Source organism: Podarcis gaigeae (genome assembly GCF_964106915.1).
Source record: "Podarcis gaigeae genome assembly, chromosome: 16".
NCBI lineage: Eukaryota > Metazoa > Chordata > Lepidosauria > Squamata > Lacertidae > Podarcis > Podarcis gaigeae.
The window spans coordinates 5,411,538-5,435,293 of record NC_139693.1 but is presented as its reverse complement, the minus strand read 5'-3'; the positions used below and the strand labels follow the sequence as shown (position 1 = coordinate 5,435,293).

At 47.3% G+C, this 23,756-nt stretch overlaps 1 protein-coding gene across 2 annotated transcripts in view; it reads right to left on the bottom strand.

Moving 5' to 3' along the window:
• The window catches only part of SV2A (synaptic vesicle glycoprotein 2A), a 50,028-nt gene extending 37,506 nt beyond the window's left edge, over positions 1-12,522 (bottom strand). For both annotated transcript variants that reach the window (XM_083715669.1, XM_083715670.1), the window contains exon 1: positions 12,426-12,522. The gene's annotated coding sequence lies outside the window, so the exon portion shown is untranslated. The remainder of the gene's footprint in view (positions 1-12,425) is intronic.
• Between the last annotated feature and the right edge of the window lie 11,234 nt (positions 12,523-23,756).

Here is a 23,756-nt window from a genome sequence, read left to right as displayed (position 1 = left end):
CTCAAATCACACACACTCAGCCATGAAGCTCATTGCGTCTGACCTTCAGCCAGACACTGTCTCTCAGCCTCACAGGGTTGTTGTTGGGAGGGGGGGTCTTAAATGACAACAAGGACCTGGGAGACCAGGGTTTGAATCGCCCCACTTAACCAACCTTGCAGGGTTGTCGTGAGGATTGAATGGGGGGGGAGGGGAGATCCATATACAGTAGTACATCAGGTTACAGATGCTTCAGGTTACATACACTTCAGGTTACAGACTCCACTAACCCAGAAATAGTGCTTCAGGTTAAGAACTTTGCTTCAGAGTGAGAACAGAAATCGTGCTCAGGCAGCGCGACAGCTTTACGTGGAAATTGTTTAATTTGGCTGTGTACTTTTTGGTGTTTTATTCATGGCCTGTTATTACTTTTGCTATGCTTATAATTATGTGATTTTTTTGTTCGTGCCATTAATAATAATAATAATAATATATTATTATTATTTTTACCCAGCCCATTCACTCTGGGCGGCTTCCAACAGAGTATTAAAATACAGTGGTCTGTTAAACATTAAAAGCTTCCGTAAACAGGGCTGCCTTCAGATGTCTTCTAAAAGTATGGTAGTTGTTGTTATCTTTGGCATCTGGTGGGAGAACGTTCCACAGGGCAGGTGCCACTACCGAGAAGGCCCTCTGCCTGGTTCCCTGTAACTTGGCTTCTCGCAGTGAGGGAACCGCCAGAAGGCCCCCAGAGCTGGACCTCAGTGTCCAGGCAGAACGATGGGGGTGGAGACACTCCTTCATATAAGCCACCTTGAGCATGGTTATAACTACGGAAAGCAGGCAAGCCAATAAAATTATGTTCATGGTGTTATGTGAACCTTGGCTAAGAATTTACCGTTCTTCCAGACATCCTTACATAAGAGCAGCCCTGCTGAATCAGGCCCATGGCACCCACCAACTGAATGCCCCAAAGGGAAGCCCCTGAGCAGGATCTGACCACATTCTCTCCTCCATTATTTTGTCAAAACATTTGTTACCCCTCCTCAGAGGGCATCCCCCTGTTTCTAGACAGCTGAGCATTTCGGACGTTCGCTTATCAACAACAGATGAAACAGAAATGAAAAGGAGGAGGGGAGGAAACACGTCACTGATAAATCCTGTGAGCCGTGAAATGGATTTTTAAATTTTATTTTAAATAGAGGAACCAGCTGGTTCAAAGAATCTCGGTCCCACTTTTTATTTTATAATCGCCTGCCCCAGGGAAGAGGGGAAGCAAGGGGAGTCGGGGAAGAGATTTCCGAGGATGAATGCAAGTATCCCACAGTTTGCCAAGCAACCCTTCTCCCTCTCGCTCTCTCCTCTGCTCGAAATAGGATGCTATTTTTAAGCACTGGTAGCAGAAGCATGTCTGGTAGGAAGAGGAACAGGCAGGTTATGCATGAACAGATGTCTGAGTATAGATGTATACGAGGTTTTTTAAAAATACAAAACAGACACTTGTCCGGTCTCCTGTAGCAAGCTGAAAGGACCGGCCAGTGAATTTTGCAGCAGAATACACCTCTCTGATTTGTTACGTTCCCATTTAGTAAAGGTAAAGGTACCCCTGCCCGTACGGGCCAGTCTTGCCAGACTCTAGGGTTGTGCGCCCATCTCACTTAAGAGGCCGGGGGCCAGCGCTGTCCGCAGACACTTCCGGGTCACGTGGCCAGCGTGACAAGCTGCATCTGGCGAGCCAGCGCAGCACACGGAAACACCGTTTACCTTCCCGCCAGTAAGCGGTCCCTATTTATCTACTTGCACCTGGGGGTGCTTTTGAACTGCTAGGTTGGCAGGCACTGGGGCCGAGCAACAGGAGCGCACCCCGCCGCGGGGATTCGAACCGCTGACCTGACGATCGGCAAGTCCTAGGCACTGAGGTTTTACCCACAGCGCCACCCACATCCCTCCGTCCCCATTTACATGTCTCTAATAACTGAACAGGGACGCGGATGGCGCTGTGGGTCAAACCACGGAGCCTAGGACTTGCTGATCAGAAGGTCAGCGGTTCAAATTGCCGTGACGGGGTGAGCTCCCGTTGCTCGGTCCCAGCTCCTGCCAACCTAGCAGTTCAAAAGCACGTCAAAGTGCAAGTAGATAAATAGGTACCACTCCTGCGGGAAGGTAAATGGCATTTCGTTGCGCTGCTCTGGTTCGCCAGAAGCGGCTTAGTCCTGCTGGCCACATGACCCGGAAGCTGTACACCGGCTCCCTCGGCCAGTAAAGCGAGATGAGCACCGCAACCCCAGAGTCGGTCACGACTGGACCTAATGGTCAGGGGTCCCTTTACCTAATAACTGAACAAAGAAGTATATCATAGAATCATGGGAGTGTAGAGCTGGAAGGGACCCCAAAATCATCTAGTCCAACCCTCTGCAGGGCAAGAATCCTGCCCTTAGCCATCCCTGGGTGAGCTTGAACCAATAACCTTTTGGTTAACAGCCAGACGCACGACCCATTGTACCACCTATAAATGCATGAATGGATTTCTGAGTGTTGATATAGATAAGGTGGGTTGGCTGGGGTTTTTTAAGCCATTGTCTGAATGCCTGCGGTGAGTCGAAACTGCTTACAGAGAACCAGACATCTTGAACTAAAATATAAAAGAATGGGCCATGACAAAGAGACGTAGTAGTTTTTAATGGTAGGTGATGTTGCTGTGTTGTTTTATATTAATTTATTTCTTGGAGCTAAGAATATGACTGGGATAAATTGTGTTCGCTGAGCCCGTATTTTATACAGTCTGTATATGATGTTTGTCTGTTAATGTGTGGTGTGCTATGCCTAATAAAGGATTTTGAATTGAATTGAACTAAAATATGCTTTTTTCCGTTGGTTATGTCCCCATTTCCAGGCCGTCATGGATACTAGCCAAGTAGAGCCAGCCTATCTTTTCCTCAGGAAACCAGAGTTTAATGGGCCAGAAAGGGATAGCTAAGTCACTAGGAGCATGAGAATCTTAATCTCAGGGTTGTGGGTTTGGGCAAAAAAAAATCCCTGCATTGCGGGGGGGTTGGACTAGATGACCCTCAAGGTCCCTTCCGACTCTACAATTCTATGATTCTATGATAATGCATCCTATATGGTTTTGGACTACAACACCCATCAGCCCCGGCCAGTATGGCAAAACTGCCTGCTCTGGCACACCCATACTATCTGGAGTTGTAGTCCGAGAAGATCATCTAGGGGGCGCCAAGTTGGGAATAGCTGGTTGGATGGGTGGGTTTCCTCAGTTGGGAACTGAAATGTACACATAGATCATCCCTGGGGTTGCAGAGATATTGGGAGAGGTCAGGAGAGCCTGAACCAAAGGATTGACTATGCTCAGTTACAGATATGCCTCATCTATCTATCTCTATCTATCTATCTATCTATCTATCTAATCTATCATCTTCTATCTATCTCTTTATCTAGAGCACTTGTACCCCGCTGTTCAGCCAAAAAGTCTCCTAGAGTGGCTTTTGTTATTGTTTAGTCGTTTAGTCGTGTCCATCTCTTCATGGCCCCCTGGACCAGAGCACGCCAGGCCCTCCTGTCTTCCACTGCCTCCCGCAGTCTGGTCAGACTCATGCTGGTAGTTTTGAGAACACTGTCCCGCCATCTCGTCCTCTATCATCCCCTTCTCCTTGTGCCCTCCATCTTTCCCAACATCAGGGTCTTTTCCAGGGAGTCTTCTCTTCTCATGAGGTGGCCAAAGTATTGGAGCCTCAGCTTCACGATCTGTCCTTCCAGTGAGCACTCAGGGCTGATTTCCTTCAGAATGGAGAGGTTGGATCTTCTTGCAGTCCATGGGACTCTCAAGAGTCTCCTCCAGCACCAGAATTCAAAAGCATCCATTCTTCAGCGATCAGCCTTCTTTATGGTCCAGCTCTCACTTCCATACATCACTACTGGGAAAACCATAGCTTTAACTATACGGACCTTTGTTGGCAAGGTGATGTCTCTGCTTTTTAAGATGCTGTCTTGGTTTGTCATTGCTTTTCTCCCAAGAAGCAGGCGTCTTTTAATTTCGTGGCTGCTGTCACCATCTGCAGTGATCATGGAGCCCAAAATCTCTCACTGCCTCCATTTCTTCCCCTTCTATTTGCCAGGAGGTGATGGGACCAGTGGCCATGATCTAGAGTGGCTTACATACACTCAAAACAATACAGTCCCTGCCTGCACAGCCTTCCATTCTGAAAAAGAATAACACACAAGAACTGAGAGCTCAGTTGGCTAGAGCGTGGCACTGATAAGGCCAAGGTTGCAGGTTCGATCTCCATGTGGAACAGCTGCATATTCCTGCATTGAAGGGGGTTGGGTGCCTTCCAACTCTACAATGCTAGGATTCTATGAAAAAGGGACTGGGAAAGAAATATTTTTTTAAAAAAATCAAAACTCAGGCTTCTCTAAGGAGAAGCTGGTCCAGTTCATTTAGAGAAAAGCGGAGGTGCCAATGATAGAAGTGTATAAAATTACAAGTGGGAAAGAAGTTATTCTCTCTCTATCAAAGTGCTAGAACTCCTTGGACATCCACTGAAGGTAAATATGGGGAGATTCAGGATAGATAAAAGGAAGTCCTTCTTCGTGCAGTGCAGAGTTAAACTTTGGAACTCTCTCCCACATGAAGCAGTGATGGGCACCAATCTAAAAAGGTAAAGGGACCCCTGACCATTAGGTCCAGTCGTGACCGACTCTGGGGTTGCGGTGCTCATCTCGCTTTATTGGCTGAGGGAGCAGGTGTACAGCTTCCGGGTCATGTGGCCAGCATGACTAAGCTGCTTCTGGCAAACCAGAGCAGCGCACGGAAACACCGTTTACCTTCCCGCCGGAGTGGTACCTATTTATCTACTTGCACTTTGACGTGCTTTTGAACTGCTAGGTTGGCAGGAGCAGGGACTGAGCAACGGGAGCTCACCCCATTGCGGGGATTTGAACCGCCGACCTTCTGATCGGCAAGTCCTAGGCTCTGTGGTTTTACCCACAGCGCCACCCGTGTCCCTAGATTCAGGATAGATAAAAGGAAGTCCTCCGTGCAGTGCAGAGTTAAACTTTGGAAGTCCCTCCCACATGAAGCAGTGATGGGTACCAATCTAGATGGCTTCAAAAGAGGGTGGGACTATCAGTGGCGACTGGCCATGAAGACTATGCTCTGCCTCCACAGTAAATGCTCCTGGATACTAGTTGCTGGAAACCCCAAGAAGGGAGAGCGGTCTTGTGTTCGAATCCTACATCTGGGTTGGCCACCGTCAGAACAGGAGGCTGAGCTAGATAGGGGAGGCTCTTTGGCCTGATCCTGCGGGCTCTCCTTACATTCTTACAGCTAATAAAATGAAGTTTCTGCTTCCTATCTCTCCCACGGAGGCAGCTTTCCCCAGGTGACAGGAGAGGAGCCCCAATGGAGCTGCTCTGCCAAAGCAAAGCTTCCATGTAGAAGAAATTGCAGTTTGGGGAACAGACGGGCACCAAGCAAGACAGGGAGCAGATCAGAGAGCTGAACCATCATCTGCTAGGAAATTCTCTTTTTCTTTCACGATCCAATGTGGGGCAGTGGGTCTCTTGCCTGCTATGAGCACAAGGCGTCTGCCTCCAATGAGACCAGAGTTGTGCACATGTAAATAAAACCAAATAATTACAGACAGGCCCGAGGCCAAATCCCTGGTCCCAGGGGCTTTCTGCTGCTCGGGGAACAGGTGAACAGCAGGTATGGTTTGAGCCAGAGGGAAAGTATGTCTTGGCTAGTAACTCTAGAGTTACTGGGAAGCTAGCATGGCGTAGTGGTTAGAGTGTCGTGCTAAAGCCTGGGAGACCAGGGTTCAAATCTCTCATTCAACCACAAGGCTCACTAGATGCCAGTCACTGCATCTCAGCCTAGCCTACCTCACAGGGTTGTTATAATAATAATAATAATAATAATAATAATAATAATAATAATATGCATGATCTCAGAAGGCTTCTCCAGGTAGCCCTGCAAATGTTGCCTGTCTGGGAAACTCTGGAGAACAGTGTAATAATAATAATAATAATAATAATAATAATAATAATAATAATAATAATAATTTATTTATACCCTGCCCAGCTGGCTGGGTTTCCCCAGCCACACTGGGCGGCTTCCAACAGAATATTAAAATACAATAATCTATTAAACATTAAAAGCTTCGCTAAACAGGGCCACCTTCAGATGTCTTCTAAAAGTCTGGTAGTTGTTTTCCTCTTTGACATCTGGTGGGAGGGCGTTCCACAGGGCAGGTGCCACTACCAAGAAGGCCCTCTGCCTGGTTCCCTGTAACTTGTTGTGGAAGTTACTCAAAGAGGGGGAGAACCATGGACACTACCTTGAGCTCCTTGGAGGGGGGGGATGGTAGGATATGAAGGCAGTGAATGAATAAATAAACTTTTAATGGACTTTGGCGGGGTGCCTCCAGGCTCTCGGAGTTACTTGGGAGAGATACCAGCGCACGCTGCAAATTTCGGTTTGCACAATTAAAGTGGGTCAAGACTCATCCTGCACAACAAATCCATTCCTTTTAAATAATAATAATAATAATAAAGAAACTGATATTTTGCAGTTTGGACGATTGACTTAGCAGGAAGACGTGCAAATGCCCCATAAGAAAATCAGAGTGGAGCCTCGTTGTCACATAGTCAACCCCGTAAACAAAATCAGAACAAATGCTCAATAAATGCTGTGTGTGGCCTAATCTCCCCGTAAGCTCTGGTCAAAGAGGGTTATTTATTTGTTTCATAAAATTAAACGCCACTTGGTGTTTAAAAAAAAACCAAAGCAGTTTACGAAAAGGATAAAGTGATTAAAATGAACGGTAAGAAAAGGGAAGGATGCCACTAATGTCCATCTGCCTATTCACAAATAGAAACATGCTTTTTAGGGATCTTCAGAGATATAAGCTGAAATTCTGATTTCCAAGGAATGCAAATAAGCGCAGGAGGTTTCTAGTGGAGATGACGGGAAGCCAAAACATGGTAGTGAGTGGAGGAACAAGAGGGAGAAAATGCTGACACAAACGGTAAGGGCAAGGACAGGATTGTGCCATAGAGGACGTCAGAAGTTGCCTAGAAACAGGTCCCTTTCACAGACCCTCTAAGGATCCCTATTTTTCCAGGGCCGTCCATCCCTGTTTTAGAGAAGCTGTCCCGGTTTCTGATTTCATCCCGGAATGCCCCCTTTTCCTTAGGATGCCCCTCTCCTTCAGCCTCAGTTGTCCAGCCTTTAAAATGGGAACATAACGCTGTCCTCGCCTCTCGACAAAAAATAAAATAAAATAAATCCTGGATTTGCCGGGGGGAAATGAACTATCGGTTGCTAATGTTGGAGCTGTGTATTTAGCCAGCATGATGCTTGCCATCCTTCTGGACTTAGTAGGTGAGACAGCATCTTGCAGACACACAAATACACACCCTGGGCATGTAGGCAAAGAGTTAAGGACCCCCCTCCCTCATTTCATAGGGTGGGGGGGAGGAAAAGGTCTAGGCATCTACTGTCAAGACCATGAGTAGGTAGACTAAGGCCCGGGGACTGGATCTGGCCCAATTGCCTTCTAAATCCGGCCCATGGACGGTCTGGGAATCAGCGTGTTTTTACATGAGTAGAATGTGTCCTTTTATTTAAAATGCATCTCTAGGTTATTTGTGGGGCCTGCCTGGTGTTTTTACATAAGTAGAATGTGTGGTTTTGTTTAAAATGCATCTCTGGGTTATTTGTGGGGCATAGGAATTTGTTCATTTCCCCCAAAAAATATTGTCCTGCCCCCCACAAGTTCTGGGGGACTGTGGACCGGCCCCCGGCTAAAAAAGTCTGCTGACCCCTGGTCAAGACGGTAGGTGCAGTTCGGACCCCAGCGTCCCAAAATCCAGGCAGCCACTTTGCTTTCTATTATATGGAGGAAATATATGGAGAGCCAGTGCATAAGTGGGGTTAGAGTGCTGAACTAGGCTCTGGGAGACCAGAAGCAGTGGCAGACTTTGGGGGCTCAAATTTCAGCAGGGCCCCGAATTTGTTCCACACCGAAATTCGTGCAAAATTAGTGCCTCTTGTGCTGCGTTCTACACCATGGTTGTGACAGCCGACCAGTGAAACCACATCAGCCACCCTACCCTAAAACCGCCTCTGCTGGGTTCGTATCCCCACTTGGTTATAAAGCAGACTTAGGCTGTGGTATTGGGAGCTGATCACTGCCTCTCTCGGTCTCACCAAGGTGTGGCGCTGTGGGTTAAACCACAGAGCCTAGGACTTGCCGATCAGAAGGTCGGCGGTTCAAATCCCCGCGACGGGGTGAGCTCCCATTGCTCGGTCCCTGCTCCTGCCAACCTAGCAGTTCGAAAGCATGTCAAAGTGCAAGTAGATAAATAGGTACTGCTCCAGCGGGAAGGTAAACGGCCTTTCCGTGCGCTGCTCTGGTTCACCAGAAGCGGCTGAGTCCTGCTGGCCACATGACCCGGAAGCTGTACGCCGGCTCCCTCGGCCAGTAAAGCGAGATGAGCGCCGCAACCCCAGAGTGGGTCACGACTGGACCTAACGGTCAGGGGTCCCTTTACCTTTACCTGAGGCTGTGGTGTCACCTACCTCACAGGGTTGTTTATTTTATTTTTAAAAATACCTTTCATTAAGGTTTCTAGAGAAAAATACAAAACTTAATATATTTTTCCCTTTTCTATATATATATATAGAAAAAAACCAAACCAAGACTTTTATCTAGAATCAAAACACAAAAGGGAGGGGGAGGGTCAATAGAGAAAGAAAAATAAATGAATAAAAAGTGTAGAAAAGAGGGGTTAAAAGGGAAAGGTAGAAAAAGGTTGTTGTGGGGATTAAATGAGGAGGGGGAGAAGAATCGCATGAGCTACCTTGGGCTCCTTGAAGGGAAATGATGGGATACCAGTGCAATAAATAAAAAATAAAATAATAAGTTGAGTACTTGGGAACTGTGGCTCTGTATCTGGAATCAGGGTTTTTTGGGGGGGCTCAGAGCCCCCCACCAGCTCTCCAGCTGCCACCCCTCATATCTGATAACTTAAGGTGGTTATCCAACTAAGTCCTGCTTAGTGAAGTCAATGGGCCTACGTGAGTCACACTCATCAACTTCAGTGAGTCTGCTCTGCATAAGACTAGCATTGAAGAAACAAGCCTTGACATTCATCGGGGTTTTGATTTTGTCTAGAAATCCCACCTGCCTTTGAGACTGGCCGTTTCTTTGCTCCAGATTACATACAACCCGCCTGCCTTGTGTCCCACAGAACTCAATGGGAGCTCAACCTGTCTCTCTTATCCGCATGACCCAGCCACCCTTAAATCTGCATGGCCCCGCCCAGGGCTCCGTTCATCACCCTGAAGTGTAACACAGAGACCGGAAGCGGGTTTTGAAAAGAGAGGACAATGCAGGGAAATCGTTGTACATGCTGTGCATTGGCTGTGATTCCTGCATTGCAGGGGGTTGGTCTAGAGGACCTTTGAGGGTCCCTTCCAACGCTACAATTCTCTGATTCCATGTCTCCCTATCCTCGCTTGAAATAATTCTGAGTGCAGAGATGTTCATTTTTACCTTTCCTGACCCCCTTCGAATGTAGCAGCACCTCCTCCTGAGCCTACGTATTTATTCATTTATTTATGTAGAATTTATAAAGCGCTTGATTGCAGACCAAAAGCTCAAAGCGGTTTACAAAAGAAGAAGAAGATAAAACCGTAACATCATCACTAGAAAGAAATTAGCAGCAGTGATTTCAAAGTCTTTTGAAAAGTGAAAATAGCAATAGACCAAACACAGAATTAAAACTCGCATCAACTGTCTAAACACCTGAGTAGGCCTGGGTAAATATATATGTGTGTGTGTGTGTGTGTGTGTGTGTGTGTGTGTGTTTAGCAGATGCCAAAAGAGTGCAGGGAAGATGCCACTGCAATAGATATCAATAAGCAGGGAGTTCCAAGGTATAGGATGAATTCTGAATAAACTGGTGGTATAGAAAGGGCCTTGGTTGAAGAGGCACACACACACACACACACACACACACACACACACCTGTGCACATATTGAAACGAACACATACTCAGAAAGAAACCAAAAAAGAGAGCACAGAGAAGGCCCCACTGCAATATATCAAGTGGCAGGGAGTTCCAAAGTTTAGGATGGTTGCTGAATAAACCGGTGGTCTAGAAGGGTCCTTAGCTGCAAGGCGCACACACTCATACACACTGTGCACTAATGGAAACAGAAAGAAACCTAAGTGCGTGCAATGAAAGTGCTTGCCTGATATCAATAGGCAGGGAGTTCCAAAGGTGTCAAGTGCATTTTCTCCCTGCCTCTGCACATTCAGGATCCTGAATAGGCCTCTGAAGCCGAATCAAGCCTGTTCAAAGGTGGCTGCATCAGCTCTCTCCTCCGCTGGGATATGTTTGTGCGTGTGGGTCCTTTGTGACCATTTCTGTGCGTTACCGAACGCAACTTTTGAAACCACAATGAAAGGAAGACAAACACAGCATCTGCAGGGCCTAGTGTTTGGCTTGACAAGGTCACCCACTGAACCACAGCTTTAAAAAAAAAAGAAAGAAAAACCACATCTTTGCATTCTCCCTCCCTAATTCATTGCCCTCTGATGACTGATTTAAAAGCACACAACACGGATCCAGAGAGCGAGAGCGAGAGAGGAAGGACACGGGATATTTATCATGTTGTATTGACCGACTCGGCCGGGAAAGAACTGGCTTACAAATTAAAATTAAAACATCAAAGCAGGAGCAGTCACGTGTGGACTCCCCCCCCCCCCAGCCAACATCTACCCCCACCCAATTCTTCCCTTCCGTTTTGCAATCATATTTGGAAGTCGGGATCTGTCTCAATCGTCTCCCTCACCCCCCAAAACGCTGATCAAACATAGCTTCCCCCCCCCCCCGGAGTCCAATGACCTTATTTCAATATCACAGCAACATTCCCCCCCCCCAAAAAAAAAACCCTGTAAGGATGCTAACGAGTCAAGGGACCTGGGAGGGGAGGTTAAAATAATATATAATGGCTGGAAATGGTGGGGGGGGGGTGAGAGAGAGTGGTGACCCCCTTTAGGAAATCCCTCCTCCCCGTTTTGTTAGCGTAGCAAAAGAAAGATTCCCAAACCCACCAATTTTCAAAGGCAGCGGGGTAAAATAGTTTTTAAGCGATCTGAAGGGGGGGAGGGTGGAATGAGAGGTTCTCAAAATTCGGAAGCCGGAGGCAGACCCCCAACTCCCCACCCCACGCCTGTCCCACATTTTCCTTGAATGACATATCATAAGCTTCAATTCCAGCCTCTAAATGTCAAAACGCCCTGATTTTCTTTAAAATAAGGGAACCATCTCCAGAAGGCTGAAATTAAAACCTTCCTCAGCACATCCCACACAATCCAGCCTCTCTTTTTTTTAAAAAAATTGGTATTTTTAATTTCTGGCATTTCCTTTCCGCCATCCGTTCACCAGGCTCACCCTGTTCATACAGATGGTGTATGTGGCAAGGAGATTGTTGCCGGGGGCGGGATATCAGAAACAACCTCCCCTGAGTGCCCTCATACCCCACAATCTAATTATTTGGTGGGCCCTGGGAAGACAGGGGGGGATCCAGTCTGCAGAAAGATGAGTGCAGAGTTAAGAACAGCCGCTACCACTAAACACCCCGAATTTGCAATTCTGAACACCCCCAAGGTCATTCCGAGCTCTGTGTGAACACACTTCGGTCCTTCCGAATTTCAATATCCACCCCCCTTCGTTTCAAAGCCAGATATAAATAAAACCTTCCGTAAAACCGAGATGCCAAAGTCAGGAAGCCTCATCTTCCATTGGCCAACTATGGCTCCCCAGTCTGACAGCCAAGAAAGATGAAGGATGCCATAAGAAATTGGCGAGGGGGGAGGCGAGAGGAAGAGAGACTTGCAGAAATTCAGGCCGAACCCAAAGGCAAGGTTTTCCAGGACAAAATGGCCACAGCACCGAGGGAGAGATGTGGTGGTGTAATTTGGGGGGGGGGGGGTTGCCACGCCACCCACCCTCAACAAGGTGGCAGAAAAAGGCAGGCAGCGAGGCAGGCACCTTAGGAAGAGAGCGGAGATAACCCTGCTTACCTGCTCCTGTGGTACCCAGACACAGCTCTCCTCCTATCTCAGGCGCTCACCATCAGCCGGCAAAGGATGCTACTGCAACCAGGATGCAGGAGGAGGGAAGGACCAGAGCTGGCGGGAGGGAGCAGCGTTAACACTGCAGCTTCCAACGAAGAGAATGAGGATGGGAGAGTCCATTGTGGCAGGGAGAGGAAGGGAGGGGCGGGCAGGCGAAAGAGAAGGGGTTGGTGGGGGGGGTGATGCAGTAAGGGGTTCAGGACCAAGCAAAATTGGGCAGATTTGGGGGAGGGAGAGAGGAAATAATCGGCTCTTCCCCACCCACTGCGCTCAGTTACCTTCGGTCTCCGTGCTGGAGGACCTTTGCAAGCTCAGGTTTCTGCAGGCTCGGAAATATTTTTTTTCGTTTTAACCCCAAAGAGGGGAGTCCAAGTGACTAATGGCCTCGTTAGGCAGTTCCAGCTGACGGTGTGGTTTTTCTTTTCTCTTTCTTTCTTTCTTTCTTTCTTTCTTTCTTTCTTTCTTTCTTTCTTTCTTTCCCGGTGGTGCGGAGGAAAAAGTGAAACAGAACAAAAAAAGGGGGGGAGCTTTTTGCTGGTAGATTCCCTTTGAAAGTCCCCAGAATGGGGAAGGAAAGGTTAAAGGGTGGGGAAAGGAAGGGTTAAATGGATGCGGGGTTTAAATTAATCTCGTTTTCTTTTATTTTTTAAAAAGGTTATTTGTTTATTTGTTGCATTTCTGTCTCACCTTTTTGTCTCCAAAGAGCTCAAGGTGAGGAACGTGGTTCTACCTGCGTCCTCATTGAATTCCACACAACAGTCCTACGAGGTAGGTTGAGAGGCAGTGACTGCCTCAAGGTCACCAGTGCTGGATTTAGGGCAGTGTGGGCGGTTCCCATGCACAAGGCGACGAGCCGAGGGAGGCGCAAAATTGAGAAGACCCATAACTGAGAAGATCCATTTGGGGGTGACAATTTTTGGCTGCACTCAGGGCGCCATATTACCAGAGATTATCAAAGTCTGTTCCGAGGTCACCCACGGCCAAGTGGAGATTTGAACCCTGGTCTCTCCTGGATCCAAGTCCTACACTCTAACCCTAGCTTTCTGGTTGCGGGGAAGGAAGAAAACAGAACAAGGAAGTTCCTTGGTTGATGTCAGTAGGAATTGATACATAGCCACAGTGCCTCCTCCAACAGGATATTTTAGCCTGCCAGCGGAAGGGAGCCAGTCTAACCTGGTTTGGGAAGCAATCCTATAATCTGGGGCAGCCACAGAAAAGGCTCTGTCCCTTGGGTCACCACTGACTGTGACTCTGATGGTGATGGGACCAAGGGGAGAGACTCATCTGAGAATTTTGGCATCTGGACAGGTTCGTATAGGAAGATGCAATCTTCCAGGCAGCCTGGGTCCAAAGCAATATATGCTTAAGACCATGGGTAGGCAAACTAAGGCCCAGGGGCCAGATCCGGCCCAGTTGCCTTCTAAATCCGGCCCGCGGGCAGTCCGGGAATCAGCGTGTTTTTACAGGAGTAGAATGTGTGCTTTTATTTAAAATGCATCTCTGGGTTATTTGTGGGGCATAGGAATTCATTCTTTTTTTTTTCCTTTCAAAATATAGTCCGTCGCCGCCCCCCCCCCCAAGGTCTGAGGGACAGTGGGCCGGCCCCCTGCTGAAAAAGTTTGCTGACCCTTGCTTAAGACCGTCTCTAAGCGGTCTACAGAATAATGAATATAGTGGTACCTCGGGTTAAGTACTTAATTCGTTCTGGAAGTCTGTTCTTAACCTGAAACTGTTCTTAACCTGAAGCACCACTTTCACTAATGGGGCCTCCTGCTGCCGCCGTGCTGCCGGAGCATGATTTCTGTTCTCATCCTGAAGCAAAGTTCTTAACCCGAGGTACTATTTCTAGGAGTCTGTAACCTGAAGCATATGTAACCCAAGGTACCACTGTACATTGAAACTGAGAAACTATAATATAATGCACTGCTATCTTAAACAGCACTACAATGCAATGGCTTTAAAGAAGATAATCCCCCCCCCAAAAAAAAAAAACATTTTGAAACTTCAGAAGGCACAGAATCCTCAGAACTACTCCACTTTGTCATTAAAAAAAAATCAAGTCCCTGTTGCTCAAAAGTGTAAGAGGTCTTCAACCACTGCTATTGAACACCTCTTTGTTCTCTGACTCATGAAACCAAAACAAGACAAAGTCTCCAAATCCACTTCATCCGCATAGTTCGCCCAGATCCTCTGAATTAATTCTTGCTTTCCTGGTGCAGAAATCTTGCGCCCTTGGTATACTACGAGCCTTTGGATACTCTAAAATGAGAGATGGGAATCCTCTGTCTGGAGGATCCACGTTTCCACAAATAAGATCCTGAATGCTGAAAGCATTTGGAAGATTCATAAAGGGGTTTCTTCCGCGAAGTGGTCTTGTGTGCGTCTTGGCATAGCCGATGGAATAAACCTGCTTCCCATTTCTGCTGCTAAGTGACAGCTAGGGAGAACCAAAGGTTGGTTCTCTGAGCCGAACCGATGGACTACTCCTGCTTCTCTTTCCCTCCCTCTGCACTGCAGCCTGCTTGGAACTTCAGCCCTCTAGTTAGGGATGGAGAACGATACGATATGGTACAATACAATACAATATGATCTTCTTTATTGTCATTGTCCCATACAGAACAACAAAATTAAAATTAAAATCTACATAAGACATTCAAAACCAACAAGCCTGCTATCCCAGCTATCCCAACCTGGTTAGCCCCCTAAAAACTCTGATACCCCATTTTAAAAATACAATATACTCCCATACAGACTCCTTAAAGGTAAAGGGACCCCTGACCTTTAGGTCCAGTCATGGCCGACTCTGGGCTTGTGGAGCTCTTCTCGCTTTATTGGCCGTGGGAGCCCGCATACAGCTTCTGGGTCATGTGGCCAGCAGGACGAAGCCGCTTCTGGCGAACCAGAGCAGCGCACGGAAACACCGTTTACCTTCCCGCTGGAGCGGTACCTATTTATCTACTTGCACTTTGACGTGCTTTCAAACTGCTAGGTTGGCAGAAGCAGGGACCGAGCAACGGGAGCTCACCCCATCACGGGGATTCGAACTGCCGACCTTCGGCAAGTCCTAGGCTTCATGGTTTAACCCACAGCACCACCCACGTAACTATAAGAGACTCCTTAGGTTAAGGTAAAGGGACCCCTGACCATTAGGTCCAGTCGTGACCTACTCTGGGGTTGCGGCGCTCATCTCGCTTTACTGGCCGAGGGAGCCAGCATACAGCTTCCAGGTCATGTGGCCAGCATTCTGAAGCAAAGTTCTTAACCCAAGGTACTATTTCTGGGTCAGCGGAATCTGTAACCTGAAGCGTATGTAACCTGAGGTACCACTGTATCTGAATCAAGTATTTCCATGGCTTCCCTTGACAGTGCTCTAAGACAGGCTTCCTCAACCCCGGCTCTCCAGATGTTTTTGGCCTACAACTCCCATGATCCCTAGCTAGCAGGACCAGTGGTCAGGGATGATGGGAATTGTATCAAAACATCTGGAGGAGGGCCGAGGTTGAGGAAGCCTGTTCTAAGATGTCGGCTAAAGGGCAGAATGGGAAACAAGCTTAGAGCTTGAGGACTAGAATCCTTGCTCCGTTTTGAGCTGACTGTGCCCACTCCCTCGCTCCTACGCCATTTATTTAAGCCTCCACCTGCTGCAGAGCGTTTGTGGGTAATCTCCACACCCACTCTCCGCTTTCATTTTATTTTAAAGAGTGGTTCTGAAGTGTCGGTTCCGTTCCGGGCGGTAAAACCCCACGGGGGGATTCGGAGCGGCTGCTTTCTCGGCGCAACGAGGAATTATAGCATCCGTGCAGGGCCGATAATCGCTCACTTAATAGCTTTTCCTTCTGCCGCTCAAGGGAGAGGATCTTTAAAGAGCAGCTCTGGCAAAGGAGCCATTTGGCTGCCTTCGCTTGGCTGGCGATGAGTCACGGAGGCAGCGGAGATGGATGTCTGGGCTGGACCAAGGAGGTGGTTTGACGGAGAGGATCTGTCCACGGCTGGCAACAGGCTCTAGGCTAGCGGGAGATGAATGGATGGGGCCTGCAATGGGTCCACAGTCTACCAGGGAAATCCCTCCAGCTGTACAGCCTACCAGCAAAATCCACAGTGAGAGGCGTTTGACAATGGAAGGGGACGCAATCTTCTTCCTAAACAGAGGATGGCTGGCCGTCTGTTGGGGACCTGTTAGCTGTGATTCCTGTGATGACCTTTGAGGGTCCCCTTCATAGCTATGATAATACTAGAAAACTTATTTACAGACATTAGTTTACATGACATTTCCTCAGGCTAAGTTCCCGTTTCCAATCAAACTTCACATTTGACGCTGTCACTGAGACAGCTCCTGAACATTGAAGCAGACGGCTCCTTGATAGGCCCATGACAGGGCCAATGTGATAATTCGCTTTCAGTCCCCTTCACTTTGCTGTCTCATTATGCCTAATTTACCTGCCTGCAAGATCCTGAGGGGAAACAGTGACCCTTTGAATCCAGAAAGTCAAAGAGTCCAGGCTAGAGTCTGAGGTACAGTTCATAATTGTTGTAATTCCACCATTAAACAGAAGGCAATGAACTCAAATATAGAGCATTTTTTCTACCTTTTATCAGAAAGCAATTAATGCTGTCACACAAGATACACAACACCGTGCTCTCTGTCTATGCACAGGTGGGTAAGCTACGGACCAAACATGTATATGACAATATATATATAGATAGCAACATGGTTGTCAAAGAATCTAGACACAGGGTTTCTCCTGTGATCATCCTAGATGATCTTGTGCTTCTCTGATTCACTGGAGGCTTTTAAAGAGGGTGTCAAAAGATTTGTAGTTGCTTGACTGACCGAACCCAAAGAGTGCCCACTATAATGGTTCCTCGTAATCTTGGGGGGGAAGTGACAAGGGGGTGCCGCAGGATTCTGTCCTGGGCCCCGGTGCTGCTCAACATCTTTATAAACGACTTGGGCGAAGGAATTGGGGGACGCTCATTCAATTCGCAGGTGACACCAAATTCGGAAGGGTGGCTAATGCAGCGGAAGACAGAACCGGGATTCAAGATGACCTTAACAGATTGGAGAACTGGGCCCAAATGAATTTCAGTAGCGACGATATGTCAGGTTCTGCACTTAGGGAGGAAAAACCAGCTGCACAAATATAAGTTGGGGAACAGTTTGCTTACCAGTATTGCAAGCGAAAAGGATCTAGGGGTCTTAGTGGACCACAAACTTAACATGAGTCAATAGTGTGATGTCGCAGCAACAAAGGCTAATGCTGTTCTAGGCTGCATCAACAGAAGTCTAGTGTCTAGATCTAGGGATGTAATAAAAGGTAAAGGTAAAGGGACCCCTGACCATTAGGTCCAGTCGTGGCCGACTCTGGGGTTGCGGCGCTCATCTCACTTTACTGGCCGAGGGAGCCAGCGTACAGCTTCCGGGTCATGTGGCCAGCATGACTAAGCCGCTTCTGGCAAACCAGAGCAGCAGCACAGAAACACCGTTTACCTTCTTGCCAGAGTGGTACCTATTTATCTACTTGCACTTTGACGTGCTTTCGAACTGCTAGGTTGGCAGGAGCAGGGACCGAGCAACGGGAGCTCACCCCGTCGTGGGGATTCGAACCGCCGACCTTCTGATCGGCAAGTCCTAGGCTCAGTGGTTTAACCCACAGTGCCGTATAGTACCGCTCTATTCTGCCTTGGTCAAACCACACCTGGAATACTGTGTCCAGTTCTGGGCACCGCAATTTAAGAAGGATGTTGAGAAGCTGGAAGGTGTGCAGAGGAGGGCGACCAAGATGATCAAGCCTTATGAGGAATGGTTGAAGGAACTGGGTACCCTTAGCCTGGAAAAGAGGAGGCTGAGAGGATATATGATGGCCATCTTTAAATATTTTAAGGGCTGTCACATGGAGGATGGAGTGAGCTTGTTTTCTCCTGCTCTGGAAGGTAGGACTCAAACCAATGCCTTCAAGTTACAAGAAAGGGGATTCCGACTAAACAGAAGGAAGAACTTTCTGACAGTAAGAGCTGTTTGCCAGTGGTATGGACTCTGATGGAAGGTGGCAAATTCTCCTTCCTTGGAGGTTTTTAAGCAGAGGTTGGATGGTCATCTGTCATGGGTGCTTTAGCTGAGATTCCTGCATTGCAAGGGGTTGGTCTAGATGACCCTTGGGATCCCTTCCAACTCTACATTTCTATAATTCTACAAACCCATTGTTCCATACGAGGGATGGTTAAGAGAATGGGGTACATTCTGCCTGATGGCTGTTTTTTCCAGCCTGTGTCTGCCCAAAGCAGCACTGTTTCCCTTTCACTGCAGCTCACCTTCTGCGAAAACATCCTATGCGTTTTCCTGTTCGCTATGGCAAAACCGCGTGACTTAATTTCCCCTGTGGGGAAAGGCTGCAGCATTTGTGTCTTCTTAATTTAGAGGAAAGTCGAGGAAGAGGTGACGTGATTGGAGGTTATAAATATGTGCCCAGCATGCAGAAATAATAATAATAAATTTTATTTATACCCCACCCTCCCCGGCCAGAGCCGGGCTCAGGGCGGCTAACACCAATAAAATCACAGTAAAAAGCATAGTGGGGGAAAACCAATTTAAAATACAGGTTAAAATGCAATTTAAAATGCAGCCTAATTTTAAAAGTAGCCGATAAATGAAGACCATAAGAAAGTGGATAAACATTTTTTCCTCCCTCTCTCATTACACTAGAATTCTTGGGCATCCTATGAATGTTGGAAGATTCAAGACAGATAAAAGAAACCCCTTATTCACACGGTGCGTAGTGGAACTCACTGCTGCAGGAGACAGTGACGGCCACTAATCTAGATGGCTTTAAAAGAGGACTGGATAAATTCATGGAGGCGAAAGGGCTTTTTGTTGTTGTTGTTGTTTAGTCGTGTCCAACTCTTCATGGCCCCCTGGACCAAAGCACACCAGGCACTCCTGTCTTCCACTGCCTCCCGCAGTCTGGTCAGACTCATGCTGGTAGCTTCGAGAACACTATCCAACCATCTCGTCCTCTGTCGTCCCCTTCTCCTTGCGCCCTCCATCTTTCCCAACATCAGGGTCTTTTCCAGGGAGTCTTCTCTACTTATGAGGTGGCCAAAGTCTTGGAGCCTCAGCTTCACAATCTGTCCTTCCAGTGAGCACTCAGGGCTGATTTCCTTCAGAATGGAGAGGTTTGATCTTCTTGCAGTCCATGGGACTCTCAAGAGTCTCCTCCAGCACCATAATTCAAAAGCATCCATTCTTCGGCGATCAGCCTTCTTTATGGTCCAGCTCTCACTTCCATACAGGGCTATTGGTGGCTATTAGCCAGAAAGGCAATGTTCTGCACCCCACAGCTGAAGGCTAGAAACCACAGGAGGGGAGAATGGCCTTTTGCTAAGGTCCTGTTTACGGGTTTCCAGTTGAGGCCCCTGGTTGGCTGGTGTGAGAACAGGTCATTGGATGAGATAGACTGTTCCAGCAGCCTCTTCTTTTATTCTTAAAATAAAAGAAAATCTTCACCCCTGTTCTCATTTTGGCATTTACACCTAACCAGGAAATTTGAAAGATCCCATCACCACCAGAGGTTTAAGGTTTCTCCCTTTAATTTTATTTTTTAATCCTCATATTACGTCTGCCTCTCAACCTGCAAACATCCATTTCTGAAAACAGCAGGTTCTTAGCAACATCCTTCTGCCTGGCTGTGAAATTAACGTGCGAGGCGAACGGATGTAAATTGCAGCCCTTCGTTGTACTGTCAGCAACAGCTCATTTCGTGGAGGGTGTTTTTTTTCCCTTTCTTCTTGCGTTACTCAGAGTTCTCAGAACAGAGAACACCACGCAACACACTCAGATCCTGGAGGTGGGTGTGTGTGTGTAGAGAGGATAGCTTTTTCAATGGCACCACAGTCGCTGGAGCAGAGCAGAGGGAAAGCAGATCTGAAAATTGCAGGGTAAGGAAACAGATACAGTGGGGAACTTACAAGGCTGTGCTCACGGAGGGATGGAGAACGGCTGGCTAGGGGGAAGAGAGACCCTATCAGCCAAAGGTCTGAATGACCAATCCCTGGTGTGTGGTCAGAATGCAATCAAGGATGGGCGGAGTGTAGCTCAGTGGCAGTGCCTGTTTTGGGGGGGGGGAGGGGTTTCCCAAAAAAATTATTGGTTTTCCAAATTTATAGCAAACATAAAAGAAAAACATTACAATATAAAAGAAAACAAACAAACATTTACCCTAACTATTATAATCCCACTTTTGATTTCATCGTTAGACGACTTCCTCAAATCCCCCAGCTGAATTTCCATATAACTCATCGTAGCAGTTTTCCAATACTATTTTCAAATAAAATTTACTTAGTCAATTAACATCTTTCTTTCTTTTCATTTTCACTTCTATCCATAGTGTTATGCAATTTAACATATTTAACTCCTAAGCCAATTTGGTACTTACAAATCGTTCTACTTATGTTATCTTAGAGTATTTAACTAAATACTCCTTACATTTCTTCCATTCTTCTTGGTACTCCTCCTCTTTCTGTTCGCAGATTCTTCCGGTCAGGTCGACCAGCTCCAAAAAGTCCATCATCTTCATCTGCCATTCCTCCACTGTTGGTATTTCTTGTGATTTTCATTTTTTGGCGAACAAAATTCTTGCTGCAGTTGTGGCATACAAAAACAATCTAACATCTTTCCTGGGCACTTCCAAACCTGTTATTCCAAGTAGAAAGGCTTCTGGGTTTTTTTTTTTAATAAAAGTCTATTTCAACATCTTTTTCAATTCATTGTAAATCTTTTCCCAGAAGTCTTTCACCTTGGGACATGTCCACCACATATTAAAAAAGGTACCCTCCTTTTCTTTACACTTCCAACATAAATTATCACCCGTGTGGTAGATCTTAGTGGCAGTGCCTGTTTGAATGCAGAAGGCGATGGAACCTCCAGGCCCAGTGGCAGTCTATCTAGATTTCAAGGTTCTTAGGGGCATTTGGACTCTGTGAGAACAGGATAATGGACTGTGATGGCCCAGTATCCAGCCGGGCTCTTCAGCTGTGGAAATTGCCAGCTGGCAGGCTGTTGTGATGAATGAAAGACAACACCTGCTGTATGCACTCGTTCAATAGGGCTTGAGTGGCTCCCTTATCAAAGGACAGCAGCCATCGCCTCGCTGTGTGTTGAACCTGGCGGAGCCCTGCCAATACACCTCCATACCGTTGGACCGGCCAGTTGTCGTCCGAGGACTGAAGGAAATAAGGATAACCTGCAAGACCTGGCCATTCTATCCCCGAGTCCAGCATCCTATTCTCACAGGGGCCAACTGCCCTAAGAACATAGGAATCTGTGTCTGGACCTGGAGATTCTACAGGTGAAACTCGAAAAATTAGAATATTGTGGGAAAGTTCATTTATTTCAGTAATTCAACTTAAAAGGTGAAACTAGTATAGGAGATAGACTGCCCACACTGCCAAAAGTACCAAAAGCTGGTTCAATGCCCATAGGATTACTGTGCTTGATTGGCCAGCAAACTCGCCTGACCTGAACCCCATAGAGAATCTATGGGGCACTGCCAAGAGAAAGATGAGAGACATGAGACCGAGCAATGCAGAAGAGCTGAAGCATCCTGGTCTTCCATAACACTTCAGCAGTGCCACAGGCTGATAGCATCCGTGCCACGCTGCATTGAGGCAGTAATTGATGCAAAAGGGGCCCAAACCAAGTACTGAGTACATATGCATGCTTCTACTTCTCAGAGGTCCAATACTGCTCTATTTGCAATCCTTGTTTTGCTGATTTCATTTAATATTCTAATTTTCTGAGATTGTTAATTTGGGGTTTTCATTAGCTGTACGCCATGATCATCACAATTATAACAAATAAAGCCTTGACATATCTTTGCATGCCATGAATCTATCTCATATATTAGTTTCACCTTTTAAGTTGAATTACTGAAATAAATGAACTTTTCCACGATATTCTAATTTCTCGAGTTTCACCTGTATAAGGACATCAGGAGAGCCTGGCTGTAGGATGAGGCCAGAGGGCTCAGCCAGTCCAGCGTCCTGATTGGCCCAAAGAGAAGGAACTGCATAGCAACCTCGTAGCAAAAAGCAGGAACCTCATAGCAAGCAAGGGCACTCTCTGCTCCTGCAATTTCCTGTAACTAATATTCAGAATCCGCTGTTGAGGCTGAGCATAGCTTTCTCCTAATCCATGGATTTGCCCAATCCTTTTAAAAAAGGAATCTAAATTGTTGGCCATCACCAACTGCTGCAGAAGTGAGTTCCACAGTTTAATGACGGACCATGTGAAAAAGTCCTTCTGTCCTGATTCCTCCATCATTTGGCTTCCTGTGGTGCTGCTCCAAGCAAGCTGGAGTTCTTTCAGATGAGCTGCCTATATCAGGCTTCCTCAACCTCGGCCCTCCAGATGTTTCGAGACTACAATTCCCATCATCCCTGACCACTGGTCCTGCTAGCTAGGGATCATGGGAGCTGTAGGCCAAAAACATCTGGAGGGCCGAGGTTGAGGAAGCCTGGCTTATATAGACTGCTCCTCCTGCATCTGTTTGCAGGGAGGCTAGATGACACCAGCTAATTACTTAGCTAATTTCACTCCGCTTTGATTGCAAGGCTAGATTATATGTTGCAGCAAGGCAACATACATACCCCCCCCCCCCCGGCTGTGCAACTCCCCATCACTTTTCTTATCGCAAAAGCTTGGGTCTTTGGATGGGGGAAATGAGTTTGTTGTGCAAGACTCAGCTGCAACTGCACCACCGGCGCATGACTCCCACCCCAGAATAGCGACAATCTGGAAACGTCCCCTGGGAATGCACGTGAAAGGAATCCAGAAGAGTTCTCAAAAGTTTGGTTCTTTGAGCTGCGACCTCTAGTGGAAGGAAGCTGCGGCGCAGTCCTTCGTGTTTAGGGGTGTATATCATCGCGATTTGGTTCACAGGTGACCCATTTGGGATAAGGTAAAAATAAAGGGACCCCTGACCATTAGGTCCAGTTGTGACCGACTCTGGGGTTGCGGCGCTCATCTCGCTTTACTGGCCAAGGGAGCCGGCGTACAGCTTCCGGGTCATGTGGCCAGCAGGACTAAGCCGCTTCTGACGAACCAGAGCAGCGCACGGAAACGCCGTTTACCTTCCCGCCGGAGCGGTACCTATTTATCTACTTGCACTTTGACGTGCTTTCAAACTGCTAGGTTGGCAGGAGCAGGGACTGAGCAACGGGAGCTCACCCCGTCGTGGGGATTCGAACCGCCGACCTTCTGATCAGCAAGTCCTAGGCTCTGTGGTTTAACCCACAGTGCAGGTGACCCATTTGGGATAGTTGAGGCCCAATCTTCCTGCTTCCAGCTTTAAAAACGTAAGAGGAGCCAGTTGAATCAGGCCAGTGGCCCATGTAGTCTAGCATCTTGTTCTCACAGCAGCCACCCAGATGTCCGAGGGAAACCCACAGGCTGGGCCCAAGGACAAGAGCAAATCTCCCCTCCTTTTCTTTCCCACAACTGGCATTGAGAAGCATTGCTGTCTCCAGCTGTGGACAGTCATGGACAGTAGTCTTTGATAGCCCTCTCCTCCATTAATTTGTCCAGTCCTACAGGGCTATCACTGTCCCATGGGAGC